General features: G+C 36.8%; 1 protein-coding gene across 1 annotated transcript in view; it reads right to left on the reverse strand.

Moving 5' to 3' along the window:
- The window catches only part of LOC132155253 (rho GTPase-activating protein 21-like), an 84,448-nt gene that overhangs the window by 52,709 nt on the left and 17,035 nt on the right, over positions 1–14,704 (reverse strand). The window lies entirely within an intron of this gene.

A 14,704-nucleotide genomic window follows, 5' to 3' on the forward strand; every position in this document is an offset into this window, starting at 1 on the left:
CTCATTAAAAGTTATTTCTGTCTATAAAATTGTCCAAAAGAAATAAAACTTGTTTGATGCATGAAAGACTGAAATCTGTGAAATTTAGTGACACACCATAATTTAACAAAACACGGTCAACTAAAATTAAAGATTTCATTTAGCTGAAAAACTAAACCAAAACCAAAAATTACATTTATTTAACAATCAATTCAATTCAACACCCAATTAAAAACATCAAAATATGTCATCTGAGACATTTCAAAGCCATTTCATCCAAAACCCAAAATTTGTATTTCAAAATAAGTATTTTTAGATTCTGAAATTTTAGTGCATCACTGGTAATTATTCCACAAAAAAAAAAAAACCTGATTCAGTTCAGTTTCACCCTGATCAGACTGTCCAGATCGTGCCGTATTGCCACTGACATTCACAGCATTGAGCAAGAGAGCACTGAACAAGAGCTCTGCTGGCTTTCATAAGCAGAAGCAGTGGACAAACCAGACCCTGCAGAAGTGGCATAACTAGTTGCACATGAGGTATAACTAAAATTTGAGATTTAATTTGACAGTCAAATTCTGTACAGATTGTGTAGATTTATAGGTAAACATTTTAAAAAGCCTAGTCAACAAACTGAAGCAGGATCAGCACAAAGATGAATCAGACCTTAACATTTTTCTTTTCATGCTGAAGAACAACCACTGAAGGCTGAGTCAGGACTAGTCTGATGTCATGTCTGCAGGGTGTGGGGGATGTTTTATGCCTCATCTGAAGTTCATTTCATTGAGAACCTTATTTAAGGATAACATTAACAACAGTTCCCCCACAGGGCGATTCAGTGTTTAAACTTGTTTTGCGGTCATTAATAAATCTGAACTATTTCTTTGTGGATTTGTATGTTTTAGGGCTGCAACTAACGATTATTTTGATAATCGATTAATCTGTCGATTATTTTTACGATTAATCGGTTTATGTACTTATATTTTAGTTTTTTCCATTTTTTTCCCCAAGTAAATTATTAATAAATGGTCTTTATCCTTCAGCATAGATTTTTAAGAGATTTTAACCATTTTGCACTGTCATATCCTAATCAAAAATATACCTGCAGTTGTTTTATTGTGTTAGTAATCCTTTGTCGAACTCTTCTGCAATCAAAACACTGACCCATACTCTAGCAAATTTCACAAGGAGATTTAAAATAATGTTTTCACCATGGCAGTCCTTAGAGCTCCTAAAGTAGTTTAACATCCCGAACGAAGCTTATTAAGGAATCTTTCAAACATATTTTCACGAAGAATAAGGATAAAACAGAATAAAATTGCAGTGCATTGTATTTTATTATTTACTGGGAAACAGCTTTATAGCTTTTGCTGTGAAATTGTAAACAATCCTTGGAATAAAGTGCCAGTGGCATGAAACCTGAATGGAACTCACAATTTAAAGTAAAATCCATCAGAAGGTTGTCCAGAAAAAAAAAATTGGACACAAAAAACCTGCTGTGTGAAAAAGAGCAGTGAATACTTAGAAAAAAAAGTGCATTTCAAATATCTTTAAACATTTACCTCTCTCATTCAGTCATAATTAGGCTGCACGACTGAATTTTGAACTGGTAAACGACAAACTGATCACAGAACATGTTTGTAAAGCTTTAAATGTTAACTGTTAAAAAGCAATGTTATCAGCTTTTACGACTAAACATTTGCAAACAACATTGTACTGGAGAATCTGCACAAATAAAAGTCTTAGGGGCCGTTCACATATCGTTCCTAAAAACGCGTGGAAAACGCTAGGCGCACCGCTTTCTCCTCCTTTCCAAAGCGCTCGCGCAGAAGCGCCCCTGAGGCGTCTGCCTTTGATAAGCAACCATTACGTGCTCTCTCCTTGAAGACGCGGAAATTTCAGCAAAGGATAAATGGATTTGAAGCTCTAAAAATCGCTTGCAGTAGCTCTGCTACTAAATTTATTTCAAAATGGAAATCCATATACAACTATGATCAGCTGTTCCTTTCATCTTGACTGAGCTTTTAACGTTGTTACGGGAAAGGATGAAGCTGATTGGTTAGTTTGCAGCTTGCAGCATTCTGAAAAGTTGAGATGTTTTTAACTCGATGCGGTGCGGTGTTGGAAATAACGAACTTGAGCGCGCAAAAGCCGCGATATGTGAACGTCCCCTTAAACAGTTCAGTAGTGCAGAGTTTACAGGTTACTCTTCTTTTTTGAAGGCTCAAAGTAAAGTACTCCCAGTCTCCCACATCCCGCTAAATGCTGCAGAGACGCTGTTCGGGAAGCACGTGACATAAAACGAGGCCAGCTATTGGCTATTCTCTACTTCTCCTGTAGTACTGGCTGAGTAAAACCTCCGGTGGCTCATTACTGCCACACTTTGGTCACCGCAGATTTGAAATATGCACGAAATGAGCCGCTTAAGGCAAATAAAAGTTATTTAGCAACGAATCGATGACTAAATTAGTTGACAACTATTTTAATAATCGATTTTTAGCGATTAAATCGATTCGTTGTTTCAGCTCTAGTATGTTTTTTTTAAATGAATATGTATTTATTATTTTATTTACTTTAACAAGGCTCATGTTGTGTAATTTGCTCATGATGATGTCTGAGGCCTTGAGCTTCCAGAGTGGGCATTCTGCTTCCAGCATGCACTGCTCTGTTTATGGAGTATTTATAGCCTCACACCTACCCTATATTCACACCTACCCATTACTGCCACACCTCCTCCAGAAGAGGTGCGAGACATCAGACATTCCTTCTCCATAAACACAATCTGGCATATGAATCGCCACAACTGGGAATGCCAAATGGTTCACGAATACGTAACCACATTGCATGAAGGGACCATACCAACTGATTTTTAATACAGATTCTAAGTGTCTTACAACCAATATGCAGATACATTTATTTTTAATTTGTCACAATAACTTTTAGAATACAAAAATAAAAACATATAAGCATAATAACAGTAATATTATAATAAGTATTATTGTTGTTGCGGTTTAACAATCTGACAAACTAATTATCTTCGCTTTCTACGAGGGGTGTAATGGTACACGTATTTGTAACTGAATTTTCATCACAGCCCTTTCGAACGAATACAGTATTGTTTTAATTAATGCATGTGCAAATGTTCTGTGCATTCAGAAACCTGGGATGGGACGTACCATTTATACAGATATGTTTTGATCTGGCAGACGCATCTGAACAGTCAAAAACAGCTCTTTTCAGAACAAGCCATTTTATGAAACTTGCAAATTAGCACATTATTAGGAAAGGCGATTTGCAAAGATCCATTCTGTTGAAGGTGAAGCTGGATCACGAATAATTAGTGCAAACATCGACGCATTTATGTAGATCGGAGGCGCATTCCCTTTAGAAACAAACATAATCCACTGCGTCTTCAGCGGCTCAGATGTCAGGAGTTAATGACGACTGCTATGTTCATTATTATATACAACAACAAAACACCTCGATAGCTTAGGAGTCATTCTTGTGTACATCTGCTCTGGCGGTGAAACAATGGTGGAATGATGACAGTCACTCAGGGCAGGTCTAAGGTAGGGCTGCACAATTAATCGAAATTCTAAATCACAATTACGCAGGGGCGTAGCCATCTTTTCGGAAATGAGGGAAGTGTACACACACACACATATATATATAACATTACCATATAACATTTTTGTAATCTATATAGCTTACAACAATTTTTGAACAGTAATATTTTTAATGATATATTTTTTATTACAGTGTTCCTGTGGCTCAGTGGTAGAGCATTGCGTTTGCAGCGCAAAATGTTGTGGGTTCAAATCCCAGGAAACATATGTTAGGCAAAAAAATAAAACATGTCAGCCTGAATGCCCTGTACGTTTTTTTTTTTTTTTTAGATAAAAGCCTCTGCCAAATGAATAAATGTAAATGTTAATATTCCTGTGATCAACTGTATATTTTCAGCATCATTACTCCAGTCTTCAGTGTCACATCCTTCAGAAATCATTCTAATATAGTAATTTGCTGATTATCAATATTTAAAACATGAGTACATTTGTTTTTCAGTATTTTTGTAGAATAGAAGGATCCAAAGATCAGCATTTATGTGAAATAAAAAGCTTTTGCAACATTATACAATATCATTTAAAAGCTCAGTATAAGAGTCAGTATAATTTTTTGGAAAAGTAAATCATAGAAATGAATACTTTTATTTAGCAAGGATTCTTTAAATTGATCAAAAGTGATGATAAAGACATCATTTTACAAAAGATTTATATTTTAGATATATGCTGTTCTTCTGAACTTTTTTAGATATATGCTGTTCTTCTGAACTTTCTATTCAGCGGTTTTCAACATTATCATAATGTTTTTTTTTTTTTAGGCTATTCAAATATTTCAGAATGTTACTGTTTTGCTGTACTTTATGATCAAATAAATGCAATCTTGGTGAATAGAAGAGACTTCTCTAAAACACATTAACAAGCTTACTGTTCAAAAACTTTTGATTGGTAGTGTATAGGCTACTTTCCAATTTCTAGCTTTTAATTGGTTTAGAAATCTATAACTGCTGGACAATAACAAATAATGATGATTTGTTTATATACTACAAACACTATCACATGATAAGGCAGAATTGTTTCTATACTGTAATGCAATTAGCACTGCATTGTAGTGCTGCAACGACGCGTCGACGTCATCGATTACGTCGACTACAAAAATATGTTGACGTGCGTGAAATGCGTCGACGCGTCACACTGTTTACATACTGATTGAAGATCGCGTATTTTAAGCAAAAAACGGCCGGTTCCGATTTATGGCCGGTCAACCGGTACATCCCTATTGAAAACATCTATGCGAACACACTTGACCGAAAAAGTGTGGGGGTCGAATTTTCGTGATATCAAAAGTGGGGGGGGGCACGTCCCCCGCGTCCCCTGCGTAATCTACGCCCCTGCAATTATGGATGCCACAATTACGTAATCGTTTAAAGTCCACTTATGTTATTTCGCTTACTTAAGATAGGTTTTTATTTCTTTGTACATGTTATCTTAAGGGTTTTTCCATTGTATTAATTTTAGTTTTTGAATAACAAAACCATTCATATATTGACTTTTTATTATTTAAAAAAACAATCCTATGTCTAATTGACATGAGGCTTAATACTATAGAAAAGTACTAAAAGTTTGTAAAAGCTTGGTTATTTTCATATAAAAATACAGCATGTAGTTGCATTAAACAATGGTGTAGACATCATTCAATGTAAATTGTGATAATCGTAATTAATAAATCGCAATTACAATTTCAAGGGAATAATCGACAATTATGATTATTGTCATAATCGTGCAGCACTAGTCTAAGGTAAGACACCAGTCCAGTCTTTGCTGAAACGCTACTGACAATCAAACTATCGTGGGAGAGGCCTGTCTGTGTGACATCCATATTGGCTTGATTTGTGAAATGGGAAAACTATTTGACAAGAAAAAAAAAATATCATTATATCATTATAGGGTGGTTGTGTACACACACTGCCAACACACATTTCAGGTAAAACAACTTGTAAAAGTGCATTTAGCATCCGATGACCCCTTTAAAGCACTCTCCTTTGAGGAAACTTGAAGGAAGCATACAGTATGTCTCAAGATAATTTCGCTATCAGATAAGCTCTCTTCACGGCTCGCAGCTGTGCTCAACTGCAGTCATGAATGCAGTGACGGACAACAGTCTTTCCTCAATCGACTGGTCTTTGGATTTCATGTGATTTCTCATTGTGGTGGTGAATTCATTTATTCATTTGAACAAAATGTAATTCCATTTTGTAAGATCATTTGATCAAAGGGATTCCAAACTTCGCAAGGGAGACAACGGCATTCATTTAGTTATAACAGACTTTTAGTTTGTGTTTTTAGAAGTTATCATGGATTCCCTGTATTAACCTGAAAATATTCTACTATTTGTGCACACCCCTGATATTAAGTGCTTCAAACTGAATCACAAGCCTAAGCAGTTTGAGATATGCATTCCTCAGAGTATAACTTAACATCTTACATTTGTATCCTTATCTGTAAATGTCTGAAATTCACACAAATGTGTGTCAAACAAACAAAGCACAATAATTATGACTAAAACACATTTTTTTCTTAATCTTACATATAAAAGTGCAATTCATTTAAAATACCAAATCATAAAGTGGAGTATGAAGAGTGTTTTGCAGCTGGTTGTAACAGTATTGATTTTATTAAATATTATTATTTAAAGTCAGAACCATAGCTTTTTCAGTGAAGCACTGTTTAATAAAAAAAAAAAAGTCTCTGTGCTGTACTGTAAAGATACAGAACCGCGGTTTCAAAACTGAGGTACACACCGAACCATTATTTTTGTGGACTTTACACCCCTACTTTCCACTATGAAGTGAACTTTAGTTAGTTTGAAGAAACAAGCAACATTGCCCAAAAGTTCACCTGCAGTCCCATGTGCAACACTGAGCTAAAACACCTGCTGCAAGACGTTTTACAATTAAAAGGGGGACTTCAAAATCCCTCATGACTGGCTGATGAAGTCACTGATGGAAAGAAATGGAAGAAACATCCTAAGCTTTTGTCAGGTGCATGCTAGAGAACATCAACTCAACAGTGATGTGTAGCAGGCTATGGAGCTTTGGTCTATTTTGGTCTTCTACACAAATAGTCTTAAGGTTTCTTGAGCGGCTGGAATATGTTCGAAGGGTGCCAAATTCTGATACGAGAAGTCTTTGAGGAATGAGTTAATAAGTGTGAAGCACCTTGAGTGCACATGAAATCTGAGAGCTTTGGTGAACTTGGAGCAAGTTTCTGTCAAGGGCTGTGACAATTTCCAGAATACTGCACTCATTCTTGAACTGCGGAGCAGTAGTAAAGATAAACGCAGGATGTTTTAGACAGCAGTAGGGCTGTGAAAAAAATCAAATGCGATTTTCATGCGCATCTCATCAGTAAAGACGCTCCTGTAATTAGAAGTATATCTCCAGCACGTGCGTTCAGATCAGGGTTGCCAGGTTCACACAACAAATCCTGCCCAGTTGCTTCTCAAAACTAGTCCAAAACTAGCCCAATCACGTTTCCAGGAGGTTCCCCAAAAAATTGTTTCCCGGGGTTAAAATATAAGTTTTTTGGCAGGGTTGCCTTGGTAAAATTCGCATTTTAGGGGCTAAATATCACGTTATTGGTATTGGGGTTGCTTCAAACCGCAAACATTAAAAACAAATCGCTTTCAAAATCGACGAAGAATCCGGCCAGCGGATATATCAGGCCAAATTTGAGGATTTTACGTGTATCGCATCGGCCGATACGTGGCTGCTGCGTTTGCCGATAGTTTTTTCCCAGCATTATTTACAGACAGGCGTCCACAGGCAGCTCTGTGTTGCTGGATACACTGCAGTTCACACTGCCCCTCCCCCACTAGAAGAGTGCTGGAAGCCTGCTCTGGTAAGTTTTGAAAGCATCGTTTAACTGTTTGACTTAGCTGAACTATTGCCATACACTTTGAAAGTGGAAACACGTTGCTCTATATGTGCGTGCAACTATAGCTAAGAAAGTCTGTGGGTCAAAATGGAAAACGCGAATTGTATTTAGGGAGCTGTAAATAGCTAAGTAATGGCAGCTGTTACGAACACTGGTCATAGGATTAAATAATGCTGAGTTGCCGACATTGTTCCGTGATATTTGTAGTTTTATTCAGCGACCACCTGGCTGGTTGCTCTTAAAAGAAGCGACGCGCATGTTAGTCCGTGCACGCGCTTATGCCGTGGTGTGGTAAGATAAAAAACATCTCAACTTTTCAGAATGCCGCAAGCGAATGCAGGTCATGTGATAAAAACAACCGACCTTTCCATAACAACATCAAAAGCTCAGCCGAACAGCTGATCATAGCTAATACTTCCTCGTCATTGTGGAGAGTGCAGTTTATGGTTGTATAGCAACGACAGACACCACGGGAGCGCAAGCACTTGTGAAAAGGAGAACGCATTTTTAGACGAGATATGTGAACGGCCCCAAATTCATAATAAACTGAGAATCTATTTGTTTTAAAATCGTTTTTGTTTCGTTTAAAATGGAGATCACGATTACATATATCAGACAACTACACAGAATAACATGTTCCAGTCTATTAAAAAAAAATAAAAAATACTCATTTGAATCATTAATTCAAACAAACTTAAAATTAATTCAGTCTCAATAATAAATTCCTGTTTAATTAATGGATGATTCATAGTTTTTTTTAACAAATCTCTTGAGTCTTCTTGAATAATTGATTAAATGAAAAAAATAAAATAAATAACAGTCGTTTTTGCCACCTACTGGATTAATGTAATCAACACAATCTTTATTTGAAGAGACTCCTTTCACTTTAGTCATTTTATTGGTTATTCCTTAAAATTGGCAAGAATAAAAGGAAGAAATATTTATTCTTCAAGTATTTGCCCTCCCCCCCAAAATAAATAAATAATATTTATTAAAAATAAAGATACCCAACCCTACTTAGACATGCTCATTTTATTTTATGTAGAAAAATTTAAACCATGTCTGTCTTAAATTACAAAATCAAGCACTTTATTTCAATGACTACTTTTCAGGTTTATTGTTTTCTTAAATTCTTTAAATGTGTTGACAGTCAGGACATTTTGTGATGACCTGATTGTATCTATCTTATAATACGTCAACAAGCAATGCATCATCAAGGCTGTGTTGTAGATGTTGATGAAAGCCTTTTACCCTTGCACAGTTAACCATATGCAGTACACCCATCCATATTAAGTTCAATAAATGTTCCTTTTTAAATTGCGACTTGTAACATTTGGTATCATCGTGTCATTTTTATGATGTAAATGGAGTGGGAAAAAGCAGTATCGGCTCCAAACATTGGCTCAAATAAATCGGCAGCCCGTATCGGTCATCGGCTAAGGCTGATGGGAAAAAATCGGTATCAGAACTAAAACATCCATTTTTGCACAGCCCTAGAAAGCAGTGTGCAGTAAGGCAGGGAGTACTGTAAACTGGACTGATATCTGGCATAAAGGTAAGTGGAGCTCGCAGATGACAAACCTAAGTTGGTGTGATAAGCTAACAGCAAAACACAAGGTTTAACTCTTTGAATGCCCCTACAAGTCATAATGTCAGCAGTTACGAAGCACCAGAGCAGCTCACAGATCTTTAGTATCCACTACCGCAGAAACAGGTATGTCTTCTGCTTGTTCGAAAATGAATATGAATAATTCTAAATGAACTCCATTATTTTGACAGGAGAAGACAACAAAGAATAGTTTACATATAGCGTGTCGATTCAGCGTGGTAAGACTCTCGCTCTCTCTCTCTTTGCATGTGTGAGAAAAAGCGACGGCGAGTCGTGCGCCTTCACAAAGAGTTTAGAGAGCATCAAATACAGGTTTGTCCATTGAAATGAACTGAAAAGTTCAGATCGCTTGATGGACAGAGAACTCTGAAGCTCAGATGCTGAAATTAATGCAAGCGTCATGCGCTTCAGTCTATGTAGTAAACAAACCTGCATGTCTCTGCCATTCATTAATACACAGAGACACGCAGAACACGGATTCATATTTCAAACAACTTTTGTGGCTTAACATTTACAGATACTGGTCCATATGGAGATTTGATTTGATTAATTTATGCTAACTTTGACAAATTCTTCCATATTAAAATGTAAGTTTCATTTTCATGACTGGATTTTAAGATTCTGTCCTCGTTTTCTGCTTCGCGGAAATCATAGCGCTGAACCGTGTTTGAATGGGACCTCGGTACTACCGGTACTTAAAGAAACCTGGTACCGTCATGCGTTGCATAAAAATGGCTTCACAGGCAAGGATATTGTGGTTACTAAGATTGCACCTAAATCAACAATTTATAGGATCATCAAGGAAAGAGGTTCAATTCTTGTAAAGAAGGCTTCAGGGCGTCCAAGAAAGTCCAGCAAGCACCAGGATCGTCTCCTAAAGAGGATTCCGCTGCGGGATCGGAGTGCCACCAGTCCAGAGCTTGCTCAGGAATGGCAGCAGGCAGGTGTGAGCGCATCTGCATGCACAGGGAGGCCAAGACTTTTGGAAGATGGCCTGGTGTCAAGAAGGGCAGCAAAGAAGCCGCTTCTCTCCAAAAAAAAAACATCAGGGACAGATTGATCTTCTGCAGAAAGTATAGTGAATGGACAGCTGAGGACTGGGGCAAAGTCATATTCTCCGAAGAAGCCCCTTTCCGATTGTTTGGGGCATCTGGAAAAAGGCTTGTCCGAAGAAGAAAAGGAGAGCGCTACCATCAGTCCTGTGTCCCAGAATGTTGAAATTTTGGGTCCATGGCCTGGAAACTCCCCAGATCTTAATCCCATTGAGAACTTGTGGTCAATCCTCAAGAGGCGGGTGGACAGACAAAAACCCACTAATTCTGACAAACTCCAAGAAGTGATTATGAAAGAATGGGTTGCTATCAGTCAGGATTTGGCCCAGCAGTTGATTGAGAGAATGCCCAGTCAAATTGCAGAGGTCCTGAAAATGAAGGGCCAACACTGCAAATACTGATTTTTTGCATAAATGTCATGTAATTGTCGATAAAAGCCTTTGAAACGTATGAAGTGCTTGTAACTATATTTCAGTACATCACAGAAACAACTGAAACAAAGATCTAAAAGCAGTTTAGCAGCAAACTTTTTGAAAACTAATATTTATGTAATTCTCAAAACTTTTGGCCACGACTGTATTATTCAAAAGTTTGGGACCAAGAAATTAATACTTATTCAGCAAAGACATTTTTCATTGATCAGAAGTTAAAGACATTTATAGTGTTATAGTAAATATCTTAATTTTAAATAAATGCTGTTCTTTTGAACTTTCTGTTCATCAAATAATCCTAAAAAAAATGTATGGTTTCCATAATTATTCCATAAAAATATTAGTCAGCATATTAATGACATTGATAATAAGAAAGAGCACTAAAAAAAGCACTAAATTAGCATATCAGAAATACTTCTGAAGCATCATGTGACACTGAATACTGGAGTAATGACTGCTGAAAATCACTATTGAATGTATATTTGGGTTAGCATAAGAGCCACTCCAACTGGTACTTAGTCTCCTTCATTTCAACATAAGAAAACATTTCTGGAATCTGCATCTGAAGTGGTATATTCAATGTAGCTCAGAACGGCATATTATATACCCAGTAGCAGCATTATTTTGACACCGCAGTCATGCTGTGCCACACAGATGGACAAGATCCATTCACAGTGTGTCAAGCAAGAAAGCCTACAAGACAACCACACATAGTAAAAAAAGGCATTAATTATTAATTAAGCAATGTCACACAAACATTTCCTCTATTTGGGATCATACTCTCAGAGGAAACTGGAACTTTTCCCTGGTCATGAAAATTAATGTTCAGAATCAGTGTTATGTAGATTCAGGCAAAATTGCCAGTGTGTCTTTCATGTGAGATCACAATCCAAACCGGATGCAAATCAGGACCAGTGCTCAGTCATGCAGAATGGATGCGGCTGTATCACTTCGGGACACAGGGGCAAGGCTTAGCTACTCCAAACAGATGGACTGAGAGCAGCTTCAGCGTAGACAGTCCTGCACTTTATGGTATGGTGACAGACCAAGCTAATAAATACTCCACTAACACCTCCAGGTGGCAAAACACCCATAATCAAATGGCCACATCTCAGCCTGCCCAAAAGGGAACTGGAAAAGTTTGTGAATTAATTATAATGGGCATTTGTTGTCATGTGTTATTGCAGATTAATGTAGTTTGTTAAAGCTGAAAAAAAGTTAAAGTTAAAAGTTAAAATTAAAAAAAAAGTTAAGTTAAAATGTCTCCCTATCGGAACAATATTATGTAAGTGTAAGATTTATGCCAACCGTCAAATAGGGCATTTAAAAGTACAGCATCCAGGTTCTGCAGCTCATGAGGGTATAACATTCACATCGTCAGAATCTGGTATTAATAATTTCAAGCAGATGACACCCAGCTAAGCAAAGGAACTCCAAATAAAAGGCTCAGAAGGTGGGCTGTGTGTACTGGCACTGATGAGTAATACCAAGTCCTTAATTTGATGTGGATCATCTCAATTTATAATGTGTTTAGAACTCCAGAAGACCACCCAAACTCCCAGCTCACAGGCACTGCTGACAGAGGAATAGAGGGTAACTAAAAGTAAATAAATAATAAAATACAATGCACTGCAATTTTATTCTGTTTTATCCTTATTCTTCGTGAAAATATGTTCTGAAAGATTCCTTAATAAGCTTTGTCCGGGATGTTAAACTACTTAAGGAGCTCTAAGGACTGCCATGGTGAAAACATTATTTGAAATCTCCTTGTGAAATTTGCTAGAGTATGGGTCAGTGTTTTGATTGCAGAAGAGTTCGACAAAGGATTACTAACACAATAAAACAACTCCAGGTATGACAGTGCAAAATGGTTCAAATCTCTTAAAAATCTATGCTGAAGGATAAAGACCATTTATTAATAATTTACTTGGGGACAAAATGGAAAAAAATTAAATATAATTGCATAAACCGATTAATCGAAAAAAATAATCGACAGATTAATCGATTATCAAAATAATCATTAGTTGCAGCCCTAGAAAACACTTTACACGTTTCCCTAAATATACAGAGTCTGAAAGAAACATATTGGCATGATGTTCTACTTAATAAATCTACATTGATGTTATTAATTTGTTCACATTAAACAGGAAATAACAGCAACAACTTGGCCACGTTGCCCCTGAAACCCCCACGCTCAATTAATACATGGTAGATTCCCACCCTAAGCGGAACCAATAATTCCTGCCATTGTTTCTTACCAGGACTCTAAAAATCACGGGACAAACACTACACGGGAACAATACACATAGTTTACAGTTATTTCATTCACTCTCTGATCAATAATTACAATAAACTCTCGTATCACCAAACAGTCTTGGTGTGTGTTTGTGCGTATGTGAGCGTATTGACGTCCATGTTGAATGTGCGGCCCCTCCGTGACCGTCACAAGACCCAGGAGTCTTATTTTCTCTTGCATAATTAATATTGCACTTTAAACAAAAACACATTTTATCCGATTACCCGATTAATCAATGGAATTTTTGATAGAATACTCGATTACTAAAATATTCGATAGCTACAGCCCTACATGGCATCAGTGGCATTAAACCTGGAGAGACATCAATTTATCATTTCTGATTATGGATAAAACTCACATTTGTTTTGTTTCTTTCTTGTCCTTCTTGGAACTTGACGTACAGATTTATAGCAACATTGGTGAAAGATGAGTAAATTACTTTTTTGGGTTATTCCTGGCTAACCATTCCTTTTAACATGTTTATGTTTTTCCTTATTTTCATACAATGCTTGATAAAATGGATTTGGGAAAAGCAAGACAACAAATTATGAGGTGTATGAAACGGTGTAAAGTAATGTAATGTAAAGTAACAGTGTGAGATGGTCACACTATAAGAAACGATGTATTAACGCAACTGCATTAAGCATAAAATATGGGACTAATAACCATATTCTATTGTTTTGAGTGAATGTAGCCTATATTCTGCCATTAGTAACCATATATAGTGTTGTATAGAAGTGACTACCACTAATGATGAACATAAATGGAGCAACACATTTAAATTTAACACAAATTATATGTAATCAATGACGATTTCACCTATTATGTTCATGCGTCTTTCCAGCCCTACCTGGATATAATCATACACTGATGAACAGCAATAGTATAAAATGGAAGTTATGTCAAACCACACTGTACCGTATCCTTCTTGTGACAAAAGCCAAGCAGCAAAACTGCTCATATCTGTGATGCACTCCATACACATCATCCTTTTGTTCTGAATTAGTGAGGAGCAGCAATTCTTTCAGAGTTTGCAATAAGCCTTTAAATAATTCATGATGAGAACAGATGCACCTGGACAACTTGTTGCGCTGGAGGTGTGTGGAGGGTGGCTGGCCTCGCATCAGAAAGCAACCGCTAGAAAAGCTATAAGTTCCCCAGGGTAATCTGCTTCCAAGAATTCAGCATTATATTCATCATGTCATGATAGCATTGTGTTCATCTGGACACGTCGCACAAGAGGTGCATCCAGAGGACAAGCATGACTACAAGAAGTCACGGTACCAAAATTTCAGTATTCGGTACCGATACCAGTGAAAATCCACGGTTCTCGGTAACAATTTCAGTACCAAAGCAAAACACAAAAATAATCTAATTAAAAAAAAAAAAACTTTTTATCACTAAACATAAAACCAATAACATTCTTTATTGTCATGCCGCTTGAAAATGTGTTTGTTTCAGCAGTTCAGTGTGGTTTGTTTATCTTGTAACCATAGTAACTTAGTACTAGTGCATGTGGGGAAATAGGAAGTAATATTGCCATGCGGTAATCAGCTACAGGAATGTGTGAGCTCTATCAGTCGTTCTGAGTCGATCGCTTTTCCTTTTTCCTTTTTGCTAAGGCAACGTCTGTAAGTATTTCTCATCGTGTAATATTTGGTTACTGCTTACTTTTAAGTTAGTAAGATTATTGAGACGGTTAAATTAGTTTGTTTATTGCTGCTGGTTGTTTCTACTAGCTTGATTGTGTTTATCATATAGGCTACACTGCTATGTTAGTTAAGTGGTGCTACTTACACTGTTATTGTGTATTTGAGTTTGATTAATAATATAGACATCTC

The sequence above is a fragment of the Carassius carassius genome, chromosome 12 (assembly GCF_963082965.1).
Source record: "Carassius carassius chromosome 12, fCarCar2.1, whole genome shotgun sequence".
NCBI classification, from domain to species: Eukaryota; Metazoa; Chordata; class Actinopteri; order Cypriniformes; family Cyprinidae; genus Carassius; species Carassius carassius.